Genomic DNA, 25335 nt, shown 5'->3' with positions numbered 1-25335 from the left:
ATTGCTTTAATTCAGTGTTTATTCAATGTTTTGCCATAGAAAAAAAAAATGGTAATTCATATAGCAAGGTCATTCACACAGAAAAGGCTGTGTTTCAAGCTAAACGGGATTATTAAAATTGCATAAAAAAATGGGGTGATATTGTGACTTTAATGACTTCACTCAGCAAATTATCTTAATTGGTCTGATTAAGTAAAGGACCGGCTTGTTTAAATGAAAAGATTATGGCTACATGAAACGTGTTAACAAAAAAGGCTTTATGTTGGCAATACTTCAGTAAAGTGTAATAGGCAAATATACTGGAGATGTCAGCAGTAAAGCAGAGCAATTCCATATGGCCACAAAGAAAGAACCTAAGCAAATAAGTCTCGTTTGGCACTAAAATGTCAGAGCATAATTAATTATTTTTTTTTTCTTTTATTTAATACTCCTTTGAGATCAGCCCAGTTTCAGCAGTTAATTGAAACACCTGTTCACATTTCTTAATTTTTAACATATTCTTTGGGCTACTTTTTATGATTTAATAGGTAATACATTGCACTTTTATATTCACTTTCTTATTGTGGCAAATAACTTCATTCCATGTATATAATATAGCTTAGAAATATGTGTTTTTTTACTGGAATCGTTATCAAAAACCAGTGTTTTTTTTTAAATAAGGAGCCTTTATGAAAAGATGGTTTCAATCAGCACTGATCCAGCTATTATCCAGAAGATATCATGAAGCAAGAATTGTTTTGTAAGAAGGTTCCGTTGCAATGGGGTTTGATTTCATGTACCCATTTCTTTTATTTGAACACCCTCTGATTAAGACCAAATGCTGCTCCAGGCATAGTAATGGTGTAGGGCTCCTCTTGATTTACTACTCATGCACCAGTGCTATAGATAGAGTATAGCATCCGCTCCTGAACACTGTTACTAGCTCCTGCTCACTGTATTTCTTTTTCTGCAGTACATGTTATAATTACTGCTGTAATCAGACTAAAAATGTAATAACAATGATGTGCTTTCTTTTTGTGTAGACTCATTTTTATTGACATTCTTAGGTTATGGAAGGGAGGATTGAAAGAAATATATATGTAGTACATAGTACTTAATTAGTGGCAACAGCGCTAAGGGAAGTACACCTATTTACAGTAAATACATCAAATTGGTTAAGATGTATTTATATAGGTTTGCTTCATTTACTGCTCTTGCCTATAATTAAGTGCCAAGTACAGCACAAAATGTGAATGAATGAGCTAAAGCCAATGTTTTAGTAAATTTACTATAATTTTACATACATTCTAGTTATACAGACCTGTTATCTCAGGACATGGGGTTTTCCGGGTAACGGATCCTTCCGTAATTTGGATTTTCATACCTTAAGTCTAAGATTTGCTTGTAAATATTAAATAAACCCAATAGGCCGGGTTTGCCTCCAATAAGGATTAATTATATCTTAGTTTGGTTCAATTACAAGGTACTGTTTTATTATTACAGAGAAAAAGGAAATCATTTTTTTTTAAAAAGAAATCTGGATTATTTGGATATAAAGGGGACTATGGAAGACAGCCTTTCCGTAATTCAGAGCTTTCTGGATTACGGGTTTCCAGATAAAGGATCCCATACCTATATATGGGTGTATATTTTTTTCTCACTCTTATGGGTTTTATGAGATTTACTGAGCTATCTTAACAATGAGATTTATTATTTCTCAAATGTGTTCTATAATGGAACTGATGAGTACACACATGAACACATGTTGGCCTGTTGGCATGTCAAATTAAAAACTGATGACAAAGGTGATTTGGAAAGCATATCGAGTAAGCAACACACTCTAAACCTCAATCTTTCAACTTTCTTTCTCATTTTCATAGTCATCAACAAGATTGGCCAGACTGTAAAAATATCCAGGATTAGCCCACTGGCTGATCACTTGGATAGCCCAACATTAATCCTTGTATGGTCAACATAAGACAATAATCATAACACAAAGGGTGGCAAATTGTCTTGTAAAAGCATACACAATATCAGAAACTGCAAAACACATTGTGAAGTTTAGCCAAAAGTTATCTTGTGTTGTAAATAGTCACTATACCATGTGATATATTGGCACTTCTAGAAAATTAAGATACAAGAGCTGTCATTATTTCATATAATCAGTACAAGTACGAGTAGGGATATGTTATTAACCCTTTTTCCTAAATGCATAACCCCCAGTGACTTTAAATATGGGACAACCAAAAACATGGCCACTGCTTGCACTGAAGTGAGACAGTTATCAGTCACAGCCTGACCAATCAGCAAGAGGAATTTGCTTCTGATCTTGTGACCTCTCTGAAGGAGGTTTGGAGCCAAAATGAGGCAGATATTTTCCACACAGAACTACTGAGAGCCAACCTGAGATTCCTCCTTCTATCCTGTGAGTGTGTTTGAGAAGGGTTCTAGGGGTTTCACCTATAAAACATTTACCCATATAGGTAACCTCATAGTCAGAGTGCAGGGAGTGAGTTAACCCTTTCCGTTCAGCCCTCATAGTGAATGGAACTAGTGCAGCAAGCCTGAGTTATTACTAGGGTAGTAATCCCTATAGGAGAGAGAGGACTTCAGCCCTGTAGTGAGTTGCCAGTATGTACACCGGATCTGGACTGTGGATTATCAGCCTTCATGCCACCTGCAGTGTATCTCCTCAGGATTTCAGGAAGCCTTCTCCTACACCACAGTTCTCAGTGTGGATTAAAACTGCCAGACTGCTCCCCTCACTTAGAGTTGGTGAGACTTTACACACTCCAGGGTGCATCAATCTGGTGTTACAACACATAACTCTGCTCATACTATTTTGGGATCACTAAAATATTCTCGAAGACCCATAGTGTGCACACTAGGCATTCTTAAAGGAACCATAGATATTTCATACAAGGGGTGACCAAGTGTTATATATTTATTTATATTCTATGTATTATGTTGACATTGTTAATTCACAGTTTCTATTGAACTGCTCATCTTCTTGTTAATATATTTCCGTTCACAACATAGTGTGGTCTATTGTTTGTTACACTGGTTACAGTAATCACTGCTGCTGCAGTTCCCAGGGAGTTGTATGCCTGCTAATATTCAACAGCACAGTTGTGGCAGAGAATATGTGGGAAGAGAGACAACTCTGATAGATTATCTTTGCTAATCTTAAAAGCAACCCCAAAGTCCTGGCCATTCTTTGCATAAGAACGTTCAACTTCATCTTCTTCAAAATTAGCACAGCAAGTGATCACATCATTCCCATTATATTTCTTGTCATACTCCTCAGCAACACCATTAAAACATTTTGCATCTTTGAGAGAAAAACTATAGGAATTTTCCTCCTCTCCAAGCATGTACCCAGAGGAACTCATGGACCAGCCAACACAAACTTCATGAACATCTGTTTCTTTTGTATACACGGGTTTTACTGGAATATTCTCAGTAACCTTCATCTCAAAACAAACTTTTCCCTTTTAAACACCATTAATGTCTCTTCCTCTGGCCCAGAGAGAAGTGCAAAGATCTCCTTGGTAAGAGACTTAAGCGATCACGGGAAATTTTGAAGTGACGATCATAATTATAAGTATCAAGAAGTACCATGGTGTCATCATACTTCTCATCGTCTTCATCAACTGGTGGTTGGGGGGGGGGACTTTGCCCTGCTATATTTATTCTCTTCTATATACTCAAAATAGCCACGTCCATTATCCTCACGTGGCCTTTTCACACCTCTTTTATTCTCCTAAGCATCTTTTCCAACACGTATGTCGGCGCCACCAGTCTCATCACACTTGATGGCCATTAGTCGCTGTGGGCCACAGGGCACACGTTCGCTCTCCTCCTCCACCTCGTCTTGCCTGTTCTCCACACTAGCTGCTTCCACGTCATCATCCTCCTCTAGCCCAACTGGAATGCCTTCATCATCCTCCTCTTCTTCCTCCTCTCCCTCCTGGAAGCCCTGATTGTCCCCATTCTTGCACAGCATCAGCTATCTCCTCATCGGGCACCTCCCATCCCCTCCATTTTCTCCTCCTAACTCCATGCCTTCCTCTTCTTCCTCCTCTTCTTCCTCTCTGGTTGCACCCTGCTCTGGATCACCCACATCCTTGGCTTCATCACAGGCTGCCACTCCACCTTCTCCAGAAGTGCTTCCCTCCTTCTCCAGTGCAGACAGCAGTGTCTCCATCAGATTGGCCTTCAGCCCTTTGTTGCTAATACACCTCTTCTAAAGCTCTTCCTTGAGCTCAGATACCTTGAGCTTCTTCATATTTACCAGGGAACTTATTATGCCAGTCAGTGGGGTGTGCTAATTAACTGATTTACGCAAGGGCACTGCTAGCGTGTTTGTTGCGATCTTATTCCTTCCAAAATGGCAGCACCAGCAAGGACAGAGAGTGCTGCCCTCTGTGGGAGAAGGGAAGAGAAATGTCTGGTTCTAGTCCTGGGTAGAGGCACTTAACCTATCCAAACCCCGCAAATCTCCTTAAGAGGTTTAGCATCTATACTTTTAGCTGCCTAGTGTGGACCTGGATATTAGTGTCAGGAAACGGTTACATAACCAATAAATGATGCTCAAATTAAATGTCTTAATCATTTCTGTTAATATCTATATAAAGGTCCCCAAGTTAATGCAGGCCATGAAAAGATAGCTTTTTACTTAATAAATATACAGTTAAAAGTACTATACAAACCTGCTGAGGTAACTGAAATAATTAGTGTTTTAATGGTAAACATGTATGCAGCTGTATTCCCATGGAGACTTAGCCAGTGTTAATATTATTGAGTAAGTATGTTTTAATGCAATCCCATAGAATTACTTACACTGTCATCTATTTAAAATCAAGGCTGCTGTACAGAAAATAAAACCTGCGCGGCTCTTATTTCCACTTATGACCTTCTAGGATATGTCAATATTCAAGGACATCATTGGAACTGTTCATTAGGGCAGTTAATTAGAGATGCTGTGTAATGGATATAACAAGTTAATAAAAAAAAAAAAAATACTGAGTAAATGATAATGGTAAGAACTGACACAAAACTGACACAAAAAATGGTTTTATGTAGCATATTTGATCTGTAAAAGACCAATTGGAAGATAATAAGTGCTGTAATAACTAGGAGTTGTTAGCACTGCACTAGAGCTAAATTACATTTTCGCCTACAGAAAAACACGCATAGATTCCAATATATTATGTGTTGAAAAGGCCACTGCAAAAGTATTTTGCTTATTTTCATCATTCAACCCCCCCAGTGCAACTATATAGACATATTCATACAGATCTATCTATACACTGACATATATAAAGTATATATCCAAGGCATTAACAGAATCAGCCATCACAACATCAACCGGCAGTGCATTCCACATTACTGAATTCACCATGAAGAACCTCTGTGGCCAGAGGTGGTCTCTGGTACATTGATTCTTTTTATGTGGAAGAAAAATAGATTTCAAACAAGTTGTGTGTACAAACTCTATATGGAGTTATTTTTTACACATACATTGGGGCAAATTTACTAAAGGGTGAAATGGCTAAAGCTGGCAAAAATTCACCAATGTGGCTTCATTTCGGCTTTGATTTACTAACGGTCGCTGGCGTAATTTCGCTAGTGAAGGAGATAGACTCTGGCGCAACTTCGCACTCTAACACGAGGCGAATTTTCACTCTGGCGAAAGAGTGTTACTAAGCAAATTCACTATGTTTTTGATTTTACTGACTGTTACCTCTATCACCAGACTTGCCTTCACCACCTCAGACGAGGCAAAGTGCAATGGAGTAAACAGGACTTACTTGAAATTTTGTTGATAATTTTTCTAAGTCCCAAAAAACAATTGCGTCTTTTCCTTTTTTTCAGGGTGATAGCCTGCAAAAGTGCGTAATTTTTTTAGGGTCCCGGCTTCCCCCCTACATTTCCTTACATATGACACATAAACTAAACAGTGGGCACATGTGTAGGGCAATATAAGAACTCTATTTTATTTTAATTAAGGTTCCCTAACCTTGTGTAGTGTAAGTATTTGCTGCAACATATACGTCCATTGTACTTTAACTGCACAACATATGCAAATTAACCAACGCTAGGGTAACTTTGAACTGCTGATCGTATTATCACTAGCGCAACTTCGCAAGCATTCGGTACCCTGTGTGCAACTTCGGATCTTCGTGAATTAGCGTTGTCCAGGCGAAGTGTTGCGATGTGCGTGAAGCCAGCACTGCCGGATTTAACCCATTGTTTTCTACCATTGGGTATTTCAGCTTGCAACTGGTGAAAGTTGGGTCATACTGGCCAAATCTGTTAGGTCCAATGAAATCCCCCAGTGTGAGGAGCCAGCATAATGGAGTCAATGGGTGTTTTTCTCAGGGCAAATGCATTTGAGTCAAAGGGCATTTTATACTCATATTTTTTCCAGTGCCACAAACAGAGATCAATGCTGAGAAGTAACCAAAATACCTGCAGCTAAAACTTGCAAAGATCACTTACAGTGTCCCAGTGCAGATCTCAGCTGTCATCCATTAATCAGCAGGCAGGATTTCAAAGTTGCTCGCCCCTAGGCCAGAAATCGCATACCTGCCGCCCCTCCCCCGCTATGTGCACATGTGTGCACACTTAACATGTGCAAAAATAAACCAATAGGAGGCTGTGCACACACCCACAAGTCACTTTATAGGGAGAAACAAGAGCTACACTGGGGACAGGAGATTTGAAAATTGGCATTTTCCCCAGTGCAGCTCCCTATTAATGTGGCAAGCAGGCGGCATGCCACCACAATAACTTTGCAGCCATAGGCTTCTGCCATTGTGGCCTTCCCACAAATTCAGGCCTGTTAATCAGGCTGCAGTCTACTAACACCCATATGGCACTGCGGGGAAATTGTTTTAAAAATTACAATGCTGCATAAAGGTACAGATTATGACCCTTGCCCTAAAGGAGTATGGTATACATAGAAGTATCCTCAAAAAATAATCTTTTTTATGTTTTTATTTTTGTTGTAGTTTTTGAATAGGGCTTAGTCAAAAGCCACGATACTTGAATAGAACAAGGTCCGCTTAAATAAATGTAAAAATAACAAGAAAACTGAAGACATGCATTCCATCTGCTATTTTGTTTGCTAAGGTTGAAAAAGGTAAAATAGAAAATATAAAGAATTTTATACATAAAGCGATAGATAGATAGATAGATAGATAGATAGATAGATAGATAGAAGAAAGAAAGAAAGAAAGAAAGAAAGAAAGAAAGAAAGAAAGAAAGAAAGAAAGAAAGAAAGAAAGAAAGAAAGAAAGAAAGAAAGAAAGAAAGAAAGAAAATATTTTCCATTCCATTGATTGATAGTGGTAGCACATCCTTCATAATATAAACATGCTTCTTTTCTAGTATTTATTTATATCAATGACTGTCCTTTCTTCCTTGCAACAGTTAATCTGGATAATCTCACAAAGCCTGCTTGCTTGTGTACTCAATGTAAAATAAATTACAAACAGCTTCCTTGAAAAATAAAGTTCATTATTGAGACCACAGATGGAGTAGGCAATGAAGCTAGAAAATTAAACAGAACATTTTTTCGATGTGCAAAATTCTGTATAATTGTGCTAATTTTACTTGTCTTCCAACATACTTGGCAATAAAACAACTCCCACAAAATGCTGAGCCTCAGAAGTTGTTTATTACCCCATAAAACAAGGAAGCAAAATGATCGCTCAAATCACCAAAATGTGTAAATCGTAGTAGGAAAGATGAGAATGCAGCCAGGGGCTAAACAAGTCAGATGTTACACCTAGTCCCACAGGGTGACATTATACTGTAGTTTAGGTAAAGGCAAGAATATTTCTAGAACAGCTCTTCTGTTTGTATGTTTAAATTGCAGAAATGTAACACATTTACATCTCTAGTTACTGCTAATACACACTGCAGGTGCATCTACAGTATGCGCAGCCAACAGTGACATGGAAAAATACATGTGAATACTGTTTTGCAAAAATATAATGCATATGTAGTATGATTTACAAAATCGACTATTTTTTAATTAGCCCACAAACTAAATTTTGTGTGACACACTTAATATTCTCTAATATTAAGAAAAGTGTTAGCAGAAATAAAGTATTCATCTGACATCTCCTACAGTATTGGCACAACATACATCTTAAAACAACAGTAATTTAAGGGTGTTATTTATCAAAATCTGAATTTTTCTGATTATTTAATTTAAAAAAAGTCCGACCAAACTAGAATCCATGATTTGAATTTATTTGTAATTACAAAAGCTAGATTAAATTGGATCTGGGAAAAAACAGAAAACCAGAATCATACAATTTTTTCAGATCTTTTTCCCTGAATCACGAAATTTTACCTATTACTAGTGATGGGTGAATTTGCGAAAAATTTGCGAAACGGCGATTTTTTTCGGGCGAATTTTCGCGGGTGTTTTGCGAATTTATTCGCTGTCGGCAAATCGCGCAAGGCGAATAAATTCGCCCATCACTACCTATTACCCGTCTGTCTGTCTGTCTGTCTGTCTATCTATCTATCTATCATCTGACATGGTTTACACTAAGCCAGTATAGATTTCCACACAGTCCATCTTGCTACTTATTTACCTTAGTGGATTGTGACTGTTGTGCTAATGAGCCCATGCTTGCAACAACAATTGTGCAAGGCCTACATCATCCATACTGCCCAACCTTTGTATTATAAGCATAACAGAAACAGAAAAAGCTGGTAGGTTTGTAAATATGCTGAATGACAACTTTTTATTCCAGCTTGTTCAAGAACCTACTAGGAATAACTCTCTTTTGGACCTTGTAATAACTAATAATACTGAACTCATCTCTAACATTTGTATGGGTGAGCATTTAGGGAATAGTGATCATAACATGGTCTATAAGGGAGTAACTGAAACACTAAATTTCAGACGTGCAAACTTTGACAGTATAAGGGCATCTCTGCAACATATTAAGTGGGAAATGCAAAGTAAAACCTTTTTGGTTCAATAGAAGCGTTGGTGTTGAGGTGGGTAAGAAAAGACGTGCTTTTAAGGCTTTCAAGTTAGCTAGGACAGCCGAATCATTTATAAGGTACAAGGAGGCCAATAAATCATGCAAAGAAGCTATAAGGCAAGCTAAAATTGATATAGAAAAGGATATTAGAGCTAGGGATGTAGCGAACTGTTCTGCTGCGAACTAGTTCGCGCGAACTTCGACCGTTCGCGTCCGCCGAATGTTCGCGAACGTTTGGGAACGTTCGCATTTTGAGTTCGCGTTCGATTACAAGTCGTTCGACCATTCGACCATTCGAATTCCTTCGACCGCTAAAATCGAACGATTTCCATTCGTTCGAACGATTGTAAGCATTCGATCGAATGAAAAGCATTCGATCGAATGGCTTCGATCGTTCGATTCGAATGAAAACCCTTCGATCGAATGATTAAAATCCTTCGATCCTTCGAATCGAACGATTTTAGCGGGTGTTCGAAGTTCGCAAACTGTTCGCGAACGTTCGCATTTTTTGCCGGTGTTCGCGAACGGCGTTCGCGAACACCAAATCGGAGGTTCGCTACATCCCTAATTAGAGCAAGCAGTAAAAAAAATCCAAAATTATTTTTTAAATATGTTAATAGTAAAAAAATTAAGCAGGAAGGGGTGGGACCCTTACTATCAGAGGGGGTCAGCTGGTTGATGAAAACAAAATAAAAGCGCAGATTCTGAACTCATATTTTTCATCTGTCTACACAAATTAGGAACCAGTAAGTGAAGGTTTCCTTCTTAATAGTCCCAATTCTAGTAATACAACTAATGATGCATGGTTCACACATGAGGAAATTCAAAAGAGACTAGAACATGTTAAGATTAACAAAGGTCTGGGCCAAATGGTATTCATCCCAGGGTACTTAGCGAGCTTAGCTCTGTGATTGCCAAACCTCTTTACTTAATTTTTCAGGATTCCTTGAGATCTGGCATAGTGCAGAGGGACTGACAAATAGATAATGTGGTGCCTCTATTCAAAAAAGGATCCCGTTCTCAGCCTCAAAACTATAGGCCAGTTAGTCTGACGTCAGTGGTAGGAAAGATTTTTGAAGGGTTAATAAAGGATAAGATACTGGTTTTTATAGCAAATCATAATATTATGAGTTTGTGCCAGCATGGTTGTATGCGTAATAGATCTTGCCAGACTAACTTAATTTCTTTTTATGAGAAGGTGAGTAGAGACCTCGATTCTGGGATGGTAGTGGATGTGATTTACTTAGACTTTGCTAAAGCATTTGATACAGAGCCACACTAAAGTTTACTGGTTAAATTAAGGACTGTTGGCCTGGAACATAGTATTTGTACCTGGATAGAGAACTGGCTAAAAGATAGACTACAAAGAGTGGTGGTAAATGGAACATTTTCTAATTGGACCAGTGTTGTTAGTTGAGTACCGCAGGGCTCTGTACTAGGTCTCTTGCTTTTCAACTTGTTTATTTATGACCTGGAGGTGGGCATTAAAAGTACTGTTTCTATTTTTGCAGATGATACTAAATTGTGCAGAACTATATGCTCCATGCAGGATGCTACCACTTTGCAGAGTGATTTGTCTAAGTTGGGAAACTGGGCAGCAAACTGGAAAATGATGTTCAATGTTGATAAATGCAAGGTTATGCACTTTGGCAAAAATAATATAAATGCAAGTTCTACACTAAATGGCAGTGTGTTGGGAGTTTCCTTAAATCAGAAGGATCTAGGGGTTTTTGTAGATAACAAATTGTCTAATTCTGGGCAGTGTCATTCTGTGACTACTAAAGCAAATAAAGTTCTGTCTTGCATAAAAAAGGGCATTAACTCAAGGGATGAAAACATAATTATGCCTCTTTATAGGTCCTTGGTGAGGCCTCATCTGGAGTATGCAGTGCAGTTTTGGACTCCAGTCCTTAAGAGGGATATAAATGAGCTGGAGGGAGTGCAGAGACGTGCAACTATATTGGTTAGAGGGATGGAAGACTTAAATTATGAAGGTAGTCAAAGTTGGGGTTGTTTTCTCTGGAAAAAAGGCGCTTGCGAGGGGACATGATTACACTTTGTAGACATTGTAGACAAATAGCAGGGGACCTTTTTATCCATAAAGTGGATCACCATACCAGAGGCCACCCCTTTGGACTAGAAGAAAAGAACTTTCATTTGAAGCAACGTAGGGGGGGACAGTGAGGTTGTGATGGCTGATTCAGTTAATGCCTTTAAGAATGGCTTGAATGAATTTTTGGACAGACATAATATCAAAGGCTATTGTGATACTAAGCTCTATAGTTAGTATAGGTAAGGGTATATAGAATTTATGTAAAAGTAGGGAGGGGTGTGTGTATGGAAGCTGGGCTTTCATTTGGAGGGGTTGAACTTGATGGACTTTATCTTTTTTCAACCTTATGTAACTATGTAACTATCTAACTATGTAACATATCCTGTTTTTAAATAGAGTACTGCCCTATGGCCGAAATTATTTTAAGGAATCATATTTCCACAGGTTCTCTATTTTTTCACAAAGTGCATTTACTTTTTTGATCTTCTGAACCAAAGCAATCCAAACCCTATGTAAAGAAGCAAACTTGTATCTGAGCCTAATGGGTCGATTATTGACATTCGTAATTTTTTGCTTTCCTGAATCATATTTTTAGCCCTAAAAATTGTGAATTATATCTATTACTCTAAAAACCATAAAAAACTCTAATACTAAACTTTGCTTCTTAAAGCTGGCAAGGGCACGAAGAAGTCAATGGGAGCTGTCCTTTATCAATTGTCAAATCTTTCTTTGCTTTGTGGTTTTAGTGGTTTTCTTTTTTTTTTCCTTTTGTAATTCCACAAAAATTCTTATGCTAACAAGGTTTTTGTATTCTTATTCAGATTTTTTTTTCTTTTAGTTTGCTCTTTTTATATTTGATATTTCAATAACAAAATTACCACATTAGTGTTTTGTTAAAAAGCAAGGTTTTGATAAATGGGCCTCCCCGCCTTGTACTTAGAACTTTTCACCTAAGGAAAAGCAAATATAATAATATATAATATAATAAATACATTGTAACATTTTGTAACCCATTGATTGAGAGTTTTTTTTGTGCTTTATATATTGTTTTGCAGAATTTCCGAAATGATTTTCAATTATGTTTAGCTTTAGCTTATAATTTTAGAGGGTGCTTCCATAGTTCCAGAAGGTGATTCTAGATCTCAGAAAATTTTTGGTAATAAAAAGATTAACCAATATTTGCTAATCTTACTGTACTAAGTTATATCCAGCTTTTCATTAGTAGGGATAAGCAATTTTTTTCAACTGATTCAGATGTGCGTTTTGGAGAATTTTTGTGAATCTGTGCTAGAATTATGCCATGCATTTTGGTTCTCCAGAAAAAAGTGAGAAAAATTTCCTATTGACTCCAATGCATTTACTATGCAAAAAAAAGAATAAGAATGCACCACTACTCCAATGCATTTGGTGTGAAAAAGGCAATTTACTCCAAAAAATTTGGCAAAATCTCAGTGAAATGTCACCATTTTGTAAATTTTTCCATAGTTTCGATTTCGGTTTTTGTTTATCTCATTAATCATTAGTAAACATTGCACTCCCACTCAGTATTGGCAAATATGCCTTCCTATACAGAACCTACAATCAACAATTGAATTGTTAACAGCTTTAAAAGTTTAACCCACATAAATATTAACTGACCTTAAAGAAGAAGGAACGCTACCAAGGCAGTTTATTGCCAATTGATTAGCCACAATTGCGCAAGCTTGAATGCTATATTTATTCTGTAGAATGCTTTACCATTCCTGAGTAAACAGTTCTAGAAGCTCTCGCTGTTTGTTTAGGATAGCAGCTGCCATATTAGCTTGGGAGTCTCTCCCTGCTCACTCATAACTCTGGGCTCAGATTACAGTTGGGAGGGGAGGAGGAAGTAGGGAGGAGCAAACTGAGCATGCTCAAGCCCATGCCCTGAAGGTTTAAGCTGAAAAATGGAAGCTGGTATAGAAGCCAATGTGTACACAATAGAAAAAGAAATCCAGTGTTTCTTTTGACCGAGGACTCCGAGAAGTATTACTTTGAGAGTTTACTGGTATATTTATATCAATCTTTCTGATAAAGCTTACTTAGTTTTGGCCTTCCTTCTCATTTAAAAATATTAAACTAAAATATTCTCTCAAATAGCGATACAGTTTTTGCCTTGCTAACAAGCATTGGGCTAATACTATAATCTGTACATTTATAGCCACCCTTTAAGATCAAAGCTCTCTTTATCTCTGAGCAAGGGTCTTATAGCTATTAAAAAATGTTGCCGCTAAAAATAAATGTTTCTGCAGAATTTATGGCACGGCGAGACAATACCACTCTACAAAAATTTTTGTAATATAGAATTTCACCCAAAGTACTGAGATTCAGGAGTGATAGGCTTAATAAATTGAAACATTTTAGCAGGTTCATCAGTTTATAATTTATTATTCTAATTTGAAGGTGTATATTTGATATTTTGCCATATTTTCTATAAACTTGATATGTTGTTCACAGTAGGGGTTTATAAACAGATTTTTTTTATTATTCATTTGTTTATTGAACTATTTATTGCAGTCCCCTAGGTCTTGTAGTTGCCATGACAGCAAGGTGAAACTATATATTTTAAGTATTTTTAAAGGTATATGGATAGATTTCAGTAGACAAATTAAGTAGTGAATCAATCTGAACTGGGTTACCATGGCAGCATACAAATGGGTTTAGAGACGTGTCTTAAAAAAGCCATTATATTAATCTTGTGTTTTAAATGTTTTTCATGTATTATATTATTGAATGAAGGTTACTATGGCAAACATTATATAGTAGTAATAAGTCTAAAGCAACTTGCTCACTAATCTTGAAAAAGTTTCACCATTTATCCAAACAGCTTTTTTATTTCAACCGGCATTTTAAACACTTAGGAGTATATTTATAAATATTGGAAATTAATATCACATGCAATGTTGCCCATAGCAACCAATCAGATCTTTGCTTTTGTTTTGTAACTTGTAGGTGACTGTTCAAACCTAATTGCTGATTGGTTGGGAAACATCACCAGTTTGTGTTCAGTGTTAATAAATGTACCACTTAAGTGTAATGCACGCACCTACAGCCCTTTAAAATAGTTCCACTAAAATTATTCAGGTAGGCACCAGCTGAAACTCACAATATTCCATGGTACCATGGGTCTCAATGAGAAATGTGTTAGTGTTTCAGGACAGGGAGTATAAACAGCCCAGAGAATATGATAAGGGAATTTTTGGATAGTCTTATGATACTGTCAGAGACAAATAACAGAGATTCTTGAAGGCATTACATTTTTTATTTACACACCCTATTATGGGAAGCTGAAAAACAAAACTTGGAGGACAGAATGCTATGGACATGATCTTGTGTAAGAGGTGTGTGCTCTGCAGCTCTTTCTGTCCAACAGATGAACTACAGTATACTGTACAGTATTATGAAGAAAGCCAATCCTGCCCACCTGAAAGCACATCGTAGCCACACATCTGCTTTTGACATTGTATCATGCTACTTCAAATAAGAATTAGTAAATAAATATCAATAATATCAATAACGAGTAAAAGGACAGTTGAGCTATCAGGATTGCTTAATGACACTGGTAGCAGACTTTAAGCAGGAAAAGGGTCATATTTAAAGTGGGAAAACAGGCAGAGTAGGAGCTAGATGAAGCAGACAATCATACAGAGTTGCCACCTGCCTAAACAAGATGGCCATGCTGACTTGGGAGGTCCTTAAAAGGTATAAGGATCATTGAGTAAAAGTAAAGACAATAATTGCAAATTGCAAAATTGCAGTGGGTTATTCCCAATTGTATTGCTTTGCTCAGGACACACAGAGAGTAGTATGGATCATTGTGGCATTACAGGTTTCCACTCCCACTGTCAAATAAATGGAATGGTTATGGAGGAGCTTCACATAGTAAAAAAAACTCTTCAGAAAGGAACCCACTGGCAGAAAGGTACAAGTGAAAGAATCTGTCTGCTGTTATTCACAGAAGGCAGCAAAAGTTTTCTATTGCCTGTTTTGAATAAGATCATGGCTGTCCAGTGTACATTTTTATTTACAATTTTGCCACATGTCCATGAATGTTTCCATTCATCCAGGTTATGGTATATCTAGTAAAAATAAATCTAGAGCAGCTGGACTTGCTGAGTAATGATTGTAGACTTTCACTACTCATCTGAGCAGTTTCTTCAGAGCTTTTTCAGAAGATTACTCAGCAAGTCCAGTTGCTCTACATTTACTTCTACTAGATATACAATTTTGCCAATTTACTCCCTGCAGCAGAAACATATGATCTAAACAATATACCAACATTTGTGATATATTTTCTACAGGAATCTATAATGCTAACCCTAGTGTACTTTTTTATTTTAGATGCCCAGAGACTTATCAAATGTCCTTATTGTGTAAAGACAATAATACCTGTGACTTTGAAGTTGGGGTGTTCCCAATTTCAATGCTTTGCTCAAGACACAGAGTAGTATGGATTGTTGTGGCAATTCTCTCACTGTAGCAGAAACACATTATCTACAAAATATACCAGCATATTGTTTGCATCTCTACTATTGTTCAATGTTCATCACTTGTGCACTGCAATCCCTTTTTAACCTTTTGCACTTTTATCAATACATTGGTTACTTTATGCATGGATTTGCCTTTAGGGATGTAGCGAACTGCCGATTTGGTGTTCGTGAACGCCGTTCGCGAACACCGGCAAAAAATGCGAACGTTCGCGGACAGTTCGCGAAATTCTAACACCCGCTAAAATCGTTCGATTCGAACGATCGAAGGATTTTAATCATTCGATCGAAGGATTTTCATTCGAATCGAACGATCGAAGCCATTCGATCGAATGCTTTTCATTCGATCGAATGCTTACAATCATTCGAACGAATGGAAATCGTTCGAACGAATGGAAATCGTTCGATTTTTTAGTGGTCGAAGGGATTCGAATGGTCGAATGGTCGAACGACTTGTATTCGAATCGAAAGCGAACTCAAAATGCGAACGTTCCCAAACGTTCACGAACATTCGGCGGACGCGAACGGTCGAAGTTCGCGCGAACTAGTTCGCAGCAGAACAGTTTGCTACATCCCTATTTGCCTTTACAGCACCAGCAGTTTATGGAGACTGGAACCTTTAAGGTTGCTTTCCTTTACTGATATCTAGAGTTTGCATGGAATTTTACTATGTTGTTATAACTGTATCTTAGCTGATGTAGCAAATAAACTTTTTCCATTATAGAGATAGGCTTTTCATGTGTGATTTTATTTCCCATAACACAATAGTTCTCAGATTGGTCTGGCTTGCATTTTAAAATGTTTGTATCAAAAAGATATTTTTATTTTTTCAAGCTGAAAAATTAGATGTGTTATTTGATTCTTGTTAAAGATTAACTGTTATTTCAATATGTATTCAAGAATTTTAAATTTGAAGTGCCCTGTCTTTTCATTTCTGTAGGTTACTTAGGAGGACCCATCTTGGTAGAAATACAATTGGTGTCATCTTAGTTATAGCTTAAAGATACTGGTTATTTATTGATTTTGAAAGGCAAGTGCTACTTTCCAACATATTTGAATTAACTGCTTCAAAGACACATATACTTTTCATAGCAGAGTTGATCTACTTAAATGTTGTTGGACTCCAACTGCCAGCATTTTCCGGCAATATCAAGTGTTAGAGCATCACAGGAGCTATAGTCCTGTAACCCATATACTGTACCTAAAACTGCTTCCCCAAAGTAGGTGCCCTAAACTTAATTACAGTTGTAAGAGAATTCTCCAATGAGAATCATCCTCATCTGTGTTATGTGCAACACCATATTGTTATTTAACATATTGGCACAAGTGTGAATTTTTTTTTTTTTGCCAATATTACACTATACTTTAGAAGGGTGAATAAATTGCTGTTTAATACTTTCAGCAACAATTGCATGAACCTGAGAGCACAGAAGAAGTATAACAGGATACTTTTATATCTAATGGGCCACTGGCACTGGAGGACTTAGATTAAGCAGTGTTTCTTTAAGAATACATTTCTATGGTTGCTGAACTTGTATAATGCCTTAACCATTGATAATATGTGGGAAAATGCTGGGAGTCACTTTTCAAACAACATATGCTATGGAAGTTATACAGTATGTCCTCTTTCATTTCTGTGGGCAAATGTCATGTCCCGATGAAGGTTAGACACAATCTAGAAACTCACTAATATTTTAGCTCTTTTGGCCAGCATACAAACAAACATCTAAGCTGTACTGTGAGTACAGCTGGGTGATGGTTTCCTCCCCTCAAACAAACACAACAATCATATTGAATGAATCATGCAGTACCTTTCATACCATCTGAGTTTCCCTAATGTAATAATTCTATTGATTCATGTAACAGAGAAACTGTATTTTGGTCTAGGAAAAATAAAACTGGAAACTTTGAAAGGCCCTAATAGCTATTTACTTCAACTAAAGTATGCAAGCTTTCATGAATTTTGACAATTTACTGCTGGCATAGACATTCTGATTATATTTCGCATGCATACATGCTTTTGTGAAATAATTTAGAGCCTTGGAGTATGCAGGTGTTTTTTATCCGCCTGCCCACTGTTGCTGTATCCTGCATTGTTATTGAATTTGAGCTGTCGGTAGATGCAAGTTTTTTTTTTCTTTTGGGAGACAAAGATCTCACCACAAAAGTGATAAAGTAATGTGTAACTCCATGGTCATTCTTTAATTCTATTTTATGCTATTAAATGTAGAAAATGGCTTTACTGGAACATAATAAAAATGTAATACAGGTGCATATGTATATATGATATAAATTCTTTCCCTCTATTTGTTTATTTACTCTAATGAATAACAAACATAGACGATATAGAGGTTTTATCATTAGCAAACCCTTTGTCCAGTTCTTGTACCAATTAATTTCTATGATGCACATAAACAAGAATCACTCATGACTAATTATTGAAGAGCTTCTACGGAAAGGTTAGAACAGATAGTGAACAATATCATGTCCCTCTCAAGACCAAAATATGAATAATTTGTGATAAAAACATCAGGTTGCTTAATTTCAGACGCAAAACATATTTCCTGCCACAAACTTTAGAATGACCTGTAGACCCTATCATTACAGTGAATCACTATCTAGGGACATGCATATGGGCTTCCCCTTTCTACAATTTTTTCACACTTCTTGCCTTGGTGCATATTTGTGGGTGTAATGCCAGTGGGCTAATGTTTTGGCTTATTTTTATTGTCAAAAGAAAAAATCCCCTGTGGTCCTAGGCAATATAGTTGTCACAAATGAGGGGCAATCAAAAATCTTTGTTTTACAGCCCCAATGAAAAATGCAAACCCATTTCTCACACAGGCAAGTAAATATAGTTACATATTGCACTTGACAAACTCCTCGCCTCTATGTACTGTATATTACTACACTTTTGTCTGCAACAGCAAGCATGATAGTTGGTTGTATAAAGAAGCAACTTCCTTGTACTGACCAATTACATCACTAAACCTTAAGGCACCTTGAAAATAGAAAAACATTAATTGCAAACTCTCTCTTTGGGCCTTTAGCTGCAGCCAACCACAGTTTTCGACCAGCAATGACATTTATTGCATGGCTATGAGTGAGGGCAGCCAAGCACAAGCAGAACCAGTAGCTTATCTTTTTTCAAGATCACTGACGACAACCACATTTTCTACCTTCTATCTTCTTCCCTTTCCTTTTTTCCTTTCTTCTCTCTGGTTTTGACAGTTTCCAAAACATTTTTTTTTCGACTGCTCTTTTTCTTACAATTTAGTAGTTTTCAGCCTGTAAAGGTCAGGCCATAATATAAAAACTGTTCATGCAGACAACTGTGTAGCCAACCCAAATGCAGTAGGTACTTTTTATCCTAGGGTAAAAGGATATCACAAAATTACATAATATGTTGAATGTCCCATTACAATTTAACATTGACATTACATTAACTTAACCAAAAAAGTTTGCAAATTGCTGGTGTTGGAAACTCCTGCTGCTCCTTTCTTGTCAGTACAGGTCCAAGTAGATCCTTTCTTTTTTTATAGGCAGGTTGTAAATATCTTATGAAAAGTTATATTTTTTGCTGGAAAGAAACAGTTGATTATAAGAGAATTATCCTTTTCATCCATTGTACAGGTATGGGATCCATTATCCAGAAACCTGTTATCCAGAAAGCTCTGAATTTCAGAAAGGTCATCTACCATATCTAATTTGTTAACTGAAGTGCTGCCTGGTTTATAATTATTTATAGTCTCTGTTTTATCCAATTTTTAAAAATGATTTCCACACTAAGATATAATTAATCCTTATTGGAAGCAAAATAAGCCTATTGGATTTATGTAATGTTTACATGCTTTTTTAGTAGACTTAGGGTATAGAGGTCCAAATTATGGAAAGATCCATTATCCAGAAAACCACAGGTCCCAAGCATTCTGGATACCAGTTCCCATACCAGTATTATAATAATAAAAATATGGCACATTACAGTAGTTTAATAATGATATACCTAGAAGTCAGCTTTTCCTGTATGTGGTCTTGGAGGATGCACAGTATGTTCTTCTCACTATTAAAGACATCTTCGTGAAAGTCAGAGAAATGTTTGAAGCAGGTTAATATTTATTTTGTGTCTGGATGTTTGTCAGGCTTAAAAATATCAGGAAATATAAAACTTTTTTTACAAGCAAACTCTTCAGTAAATCTCTACAATGTATTATTCGGTTCCTTGTATTACTATTTGGATGACATTATAATGACACAAAGCAATGTGCTTTGTATAATTAGTGTCACAAACAGCAGATGGACAGTTTTTCATAAAAGCAGTCAAGCAGACAGCAGTACAAATGACCAAGTTCAGTATCAGTGTCTCGTGGCATTAACAGTTTCTGAAAATGTCTAACCAAGTCGTTGTCTGCAGGAATATTCTAGATCAATAACTCCAGACTAAGCACACATACATCTGACAGATCAGATTTAAAAAGGATCTCCGCTTGACCATAGGTGGCTGAAGCATTTGTTCAGTCATTTTGACAGTCCAGACTGTGCTGAAGCAAAGAATTACCTAAAACTCAGACATCTAAGAATTCTGGACTGTAAAATTGCATGCAGGACATTGTTCACATCATTATGTCTATCAATGAAGCAGATAAAAGCCCTGGAGTTGATTTGAGGGGGGGGGGGGTGCTTGTATGTGGAAGATTTTGCTGTGAACAGACAACATGCAGTCAAATGAGCTCTCCATGCAGGTGAAACAAGCCATCCTTAAGCTGCAAAAACAGAAAAAAAAACATCTGAGAAATTGCTACAATATTAGGAGTGACAAAATCTACAGTTTGGTACATCCTGATTGTCACGATCGCTGCCCGGAGCAGGACCAGGAGCTCCGGGCGGCGCAGCTTCCACTTCCGACGCCGCTCCCAAAATGGCGACGCCCATGGCCGCCACGTGGGTAGCGGCGCCGGTGCAGAGACGCCTGCGCGCAAGTGCGCAGGCGCGAAGACGTCACAACGGCGCGACGGACACAGGCGCAGCGTGTCGGTCGCAGACGTGCTGACGCCGACGCAAGGGCGCCAAAAAAACCCTTTAAAAGGACGCCTGAGGCGCCAAGATGGCGCCCGAAAATAGGATCTCGTTCCTGAGAAGATTCCTGGGTTTCCTGCTCCTATTCCTGTTATCCCAGAGGATATTCCTGATTGATCTCTTGTTATTGACCCCCTGCCTGGACTTTGGACTCTGTTTGTATTCTGCCTGCCTTGTGACCTGTTGCCTGAACTCCATTACCCCTTCTGCCGAATCCCTGGATACCGCGATCCTGATCCCTCCTGAGGGGCTTCCTCCTAGATCCGGACTACTCCCCCAGAGGGAACTCCCGGTTCCCTGACACTGATAAAGAAAGAAAGCACTGGTGAACTCAGCAACGCAAAAAGATCTGGATGTCCATGGAAGACAAGGAGATAGGCATATCGATATTCAAGTCTACCATAAAGAGAAGACTGCATGAAAGTAAATACAGGGGTGCACTGCAAGGTGCAAGCCACTCACAAGCATCAATAATAGAAAGGCTAGATTGGACTTTGCTAAAAACATCTTAAAAAAGCCAGCACAGTTCTGGAAAAACATTCTTTAGACAGATGAAATAAAGATCAACCTCTACCACAATGATGGCAAGAAAAAAGTATGGAGAAGGCGTGGAACAGCTCATGATCCAATACATACCACTTCATCTGTAAAATGGTGGAGGCAGTGTGATGGCTTGGGCGTGCATGGCTGCCAGTGGCACTGGGACACTAGTGTTTATCCAGCTGAATGCAATCAAATTGATTGGGAGGTTTTTCATAATACAGATGGACAATGACCCAAAACATACAGACAAAGCAACCCAGGAGTTATTAAAGCAAAGAAGTTGAACATTCTTGAATGGCCAAGTCAGTCACCTGATCTGAACCCAACTGAGCTGCATTTCACTTGTTAAAGACTAAACTTCAGACATAAAGGCCCACAAACAAACAGCAACTGAAAGCCGCTGCAGTAAAGGCTTGGCAGAGCATTAAAAAGGAGGAAACCCAGAATCTGGTGATGTCCATGAGTTCAAGACTTCAGGCTGTCATTGCCAGCAAAGGGTTTTCAACCAAGTATTAGAAATGAACATTTTATTTTCAGTTTTTTCATTTGTCCAATTACTTTTGAGCCCCTGAAATGAAGTGATTGTGTTAAAAAAAGGCTTTAGTTCCTCACATTTTGTATGCAATCTTTTTGTTCAACCCACTGGAATAAAAGTCTGCAATTCAACTGCATCTGAGTTGTTTCATTTAAAATTCATGGTAATGTACAGAACTAAAATTAGAAAAAAAAAAGGTGTCTGTCCAAATATTTATGGACCTAACTGTATATATATATACCACTATGTGGACTGTGGACATAAAGCAGGACATTAGCACTGCAATTATTACATGACTTACAGAAAGCTCCAATTTTTGTGTATGTTTATGATTAAATATTTAATGGCATTATCACTGTTGCAAGAGGGTTAGAAATCACCAGTGCTCAGTCTAACCTATGTCTATGCTAGAAGCACCAATATACTAGTCTAGCAATATCTGGGCTGGATTCTTAAAGAAACACGGATTGATGATTATATCTTGGATGTCTAGTTTGATGAGTCCTGGGGTGCACATTTTATACAATGTATTAGTACTAGTACTAGCAACATTTGTGTAATGCACAGTTGATCAACATGATAGGCTATTTATGTAAAGTTAATACAGGCAGTCCCCTGGTTACATACGAGATAGGGTCTGTAGGTTTGTTCTTAAGTTGAATTTGTATGTAAGTTGAAATATATACTTTTACTTATTAAATGCAACTTAGACAGATGTTTGACATCATAGTATTTAATTTTACCTTTCTGTGCATATTTATTGTTACCATTCTGTTCTCCACAGTAGAAACACACACCAGGGAATTGGGGCAGGTGGTTTATTAAAGCTAAATGCAAATAAAAGCCAAGCAAACCATAGTATGTTACTGTAATAGCCCCCACCTGTAAATGTGAGTTGTATGTAAGTCCGGAGTATGTAACTCGAGTACTCCCTGTACTATAAATCTGGTAATGCACTCCCAGTGTTTGATTCATTGTAGGGTTCTTCTCAACAGAGAAATGGTACCGCCAAACCATACAAACTTCACAAGCCAGCAAATTTTTTTTTTACTCTGGAGAACCTCATCAAGATCAAATAATTTGTTTATTTTTGTACTGCACTTGATAAGGTTCTCCAGAGTGGAACATTTTTGCTTATCTATAAACATTATATAGGAATAGGGCCTATGAAAATGGAAAACCCATTAACCAGAAACTTCCAAAAGGCCATCTCCTAATGAGTCAATTTTAAGCAAGTAATTATCTTCTTTTTAAAAATAATTTCCAAATAAAACAGTATCTTGTAGGTGATGGTAACTAAGCTGCATGCATCCATACAGTATGAGTAGAACACTATACTACAGGTATTCTTTTTTTTTTTAAATGTAAATGTTTTAGTAGCCTTGATGTATGGTGATCCAAAGTATGTAAAGATGCAGATTTTTAAACTCTTTTGCAGTGTCTGATAAGCTTTATGCTGTCATGTTTGCAGTTAAATCTAATTTTAATATAATCAAATACTCCTTGCTGCATACATTTTACTTTGTGTTTGTTTCCCTTTTAATTCCCACTTTGTGATAAACAGTGTTAATAATTAATCAGTATGACACATTTGTTGAAAATTATGGATTCCATGAGTTAATAAATTCATTTGATGTCCTTTTTTAAATGTAACATGCATCAGATACATCTGCTAGGCCAATATGTAAATAGTGCCAAATGGTAATATTTTGTTTTTAGCATAATATAATATATCCAAGCACAAGAGAGGCAGAGACAAGGTATCCATGATACCCACAACAGAACTGAAGATGTGTATATGTGTGAATGCTGATTTTTGCATGGGTGTGTCAACATGGATTTGTATGCAGCAAGTGAAAATCTGTGACAATTTTCCAGCATAAATGTATATTTGTTTTAACTATTTATTACAATCCTTTTTAGTCTAAACTGATAATTACCCAGGTTTAAAAAACATTAAAATACAGTATCTTGTCAGTGCTGTATTTGGGTCCAATGTTGCTCAAGGCTTTTGTCATCCTTCCCTCCTGAATTGCATTCTGATCACAGAAGAGGGGGTGTCAACCTTCCCTTATCTATGCCACGGAATTTAGCCCCAAGAGTCTTTTGCGAGCAATATGTTTTCTATATAGGCACCCAAGGGTTGTCCCCCTAAAACTGCTGCTCTAGGAACAGGACCTCTGTAGAGAAAATCCAGCCTTGTGTATTGCTTTCACTGGAAAATGCTGCAAAATATCTCAGTCCAGTTTAGTCCTTAATTTATTACAACTCATCAAGTCAATTGTTATTTGAGCCAAAAGAGATCATTAATGAGCCAAAAGGACAAACGTTAATGATAGGCTGTGTGAGGGGGGAGTGGCTAGTAAAGGGGTTGCAGGGAGTTCCACTTTCTCTTACATTTCTGGCAGCACAGGGAGGAACATGGTGGGGGAAATTTATATTCTACTCACCAGATGGCTAAGAAAGAGATTGCAGAGTTAATCAAGGGCTTGGCGCAATGGGCAAGATAATATGGCTCCAACTGGTTGTGGTCCCAGCTTGCTGGATTGCCTAATGGGCAGTCTGATCTCCAGGAGACCGCAAGAACTGGAGTTCTGAAGTGTGCGGAAAATTGAAACACACATCCAGTGCTAATCCAAGCAGGAGTAGTGCAGGAGAGGGTGTGCTGGATCACTACCCCCACCATAGCTGTTAGTTGCAGCCTTCTATTGAACAACTGGTGGGTGGAATCAGAAGTGGGATAAGGCTGTTCAAGAAATTAGTTGAACAGCTGGTGGATCAGGGGACAGCCTGGGGGTGATTCCTCCAGGCACCCCGCCAGCCTCCAGGCCAGGGGCTTATGGGCTTGCTTCTGCTGCAAGGATGGGTAGAGTCTCATGATCTCAGATGATCTATACTGCAGCCAGCACATTTATACGTGTGAACTAGATTACACTTAAGTGAGCACTTGAGAAAGGAGGTTGTACCTCCGAAACATCTCAATAAACCACAAGTATTTTGCACAATTGCCAAAGTGTGTGCCATCTGATTTTCTATGCAGCCAGCACAGGCTGTTTCAGGTGGTGAATGTCAGGATAAGCCCAGGATCGATCCCTGGTTTCCTGGGTTCTGGACACGGCACCTTGCCAGATGAGCCACCAGGGGCTCTTGGGGCTCATCATGAACTCTTGTTGTTACTTATGTTATCTGCCTGTTCACAGTTTGTTCTTCTGTTCCTCCCTATTCTCCACCCACCTCGTTTACCCTCATGTGTTCCCCATTCCCAATTACCTGCCCTTTATTAACCCCGCCCTGAGCTTTGCTCAGGGCTGAGTCATAAATGTTTCTGTGCTGTTGTATCCTGGATCCTGTGCCCTAAATGCTTTGGACTTTGATTACCTTGTTCCAGAAATCCTTGTTTCCTGTGTGAGTACCCCATTACCTCGTATCCCGTGGAACCCCTGTTTTGACTTTGGCCTGACCCTATCTTCACCTTGCCCTTCTTGCCTTTGTTTACCCTTTTGTTGCTATTAAATCATCGTTTCAACCCTGCCCATGCCTCCTACCATCTTTGGCTACACCCCAGGGCTTCCCCCATATCCGCTCCCCAGGGAGTGGCTCTCCTCGATCACCCTGGTTCCCAGCGGTGATCAT

At 37.9% G+C, this 25335-nt stretch overlaps 1 pseudogene; it reads right to left on the bottom strand.

Annotated features, from left to right (window-relative positions):
* Positions 1-1341: 1341 nt before the first annotated feature.
* Positions 1342-4201, bottom strand: LOC108699526 (annotated as a pseudogene).
* Between the last annotated feature and the right edge of the window lie 21134 nt (positions 4202-25335).

Source organism: Xenopus laevis, chromosome 8L, assembly GCF_017654675.1.
Source record: "Xenopus laevis strain J_2021 chromosome 8L, Xenopus_laevis_v10.1, whole genome shotgun sequence".
Classification (NCBI taxonomy): domain Eukaryota; kingdom Metazoa; phylum Chordata; class Amphibia; order Anura; family Pipidae; genus Xenopus; species Xenopus laevis.
The sequence above is the reverse complement of the archived record's forward strand: the minus strand, read 5'-3'. Positions and strand labels throughout refer to the sequence as shown.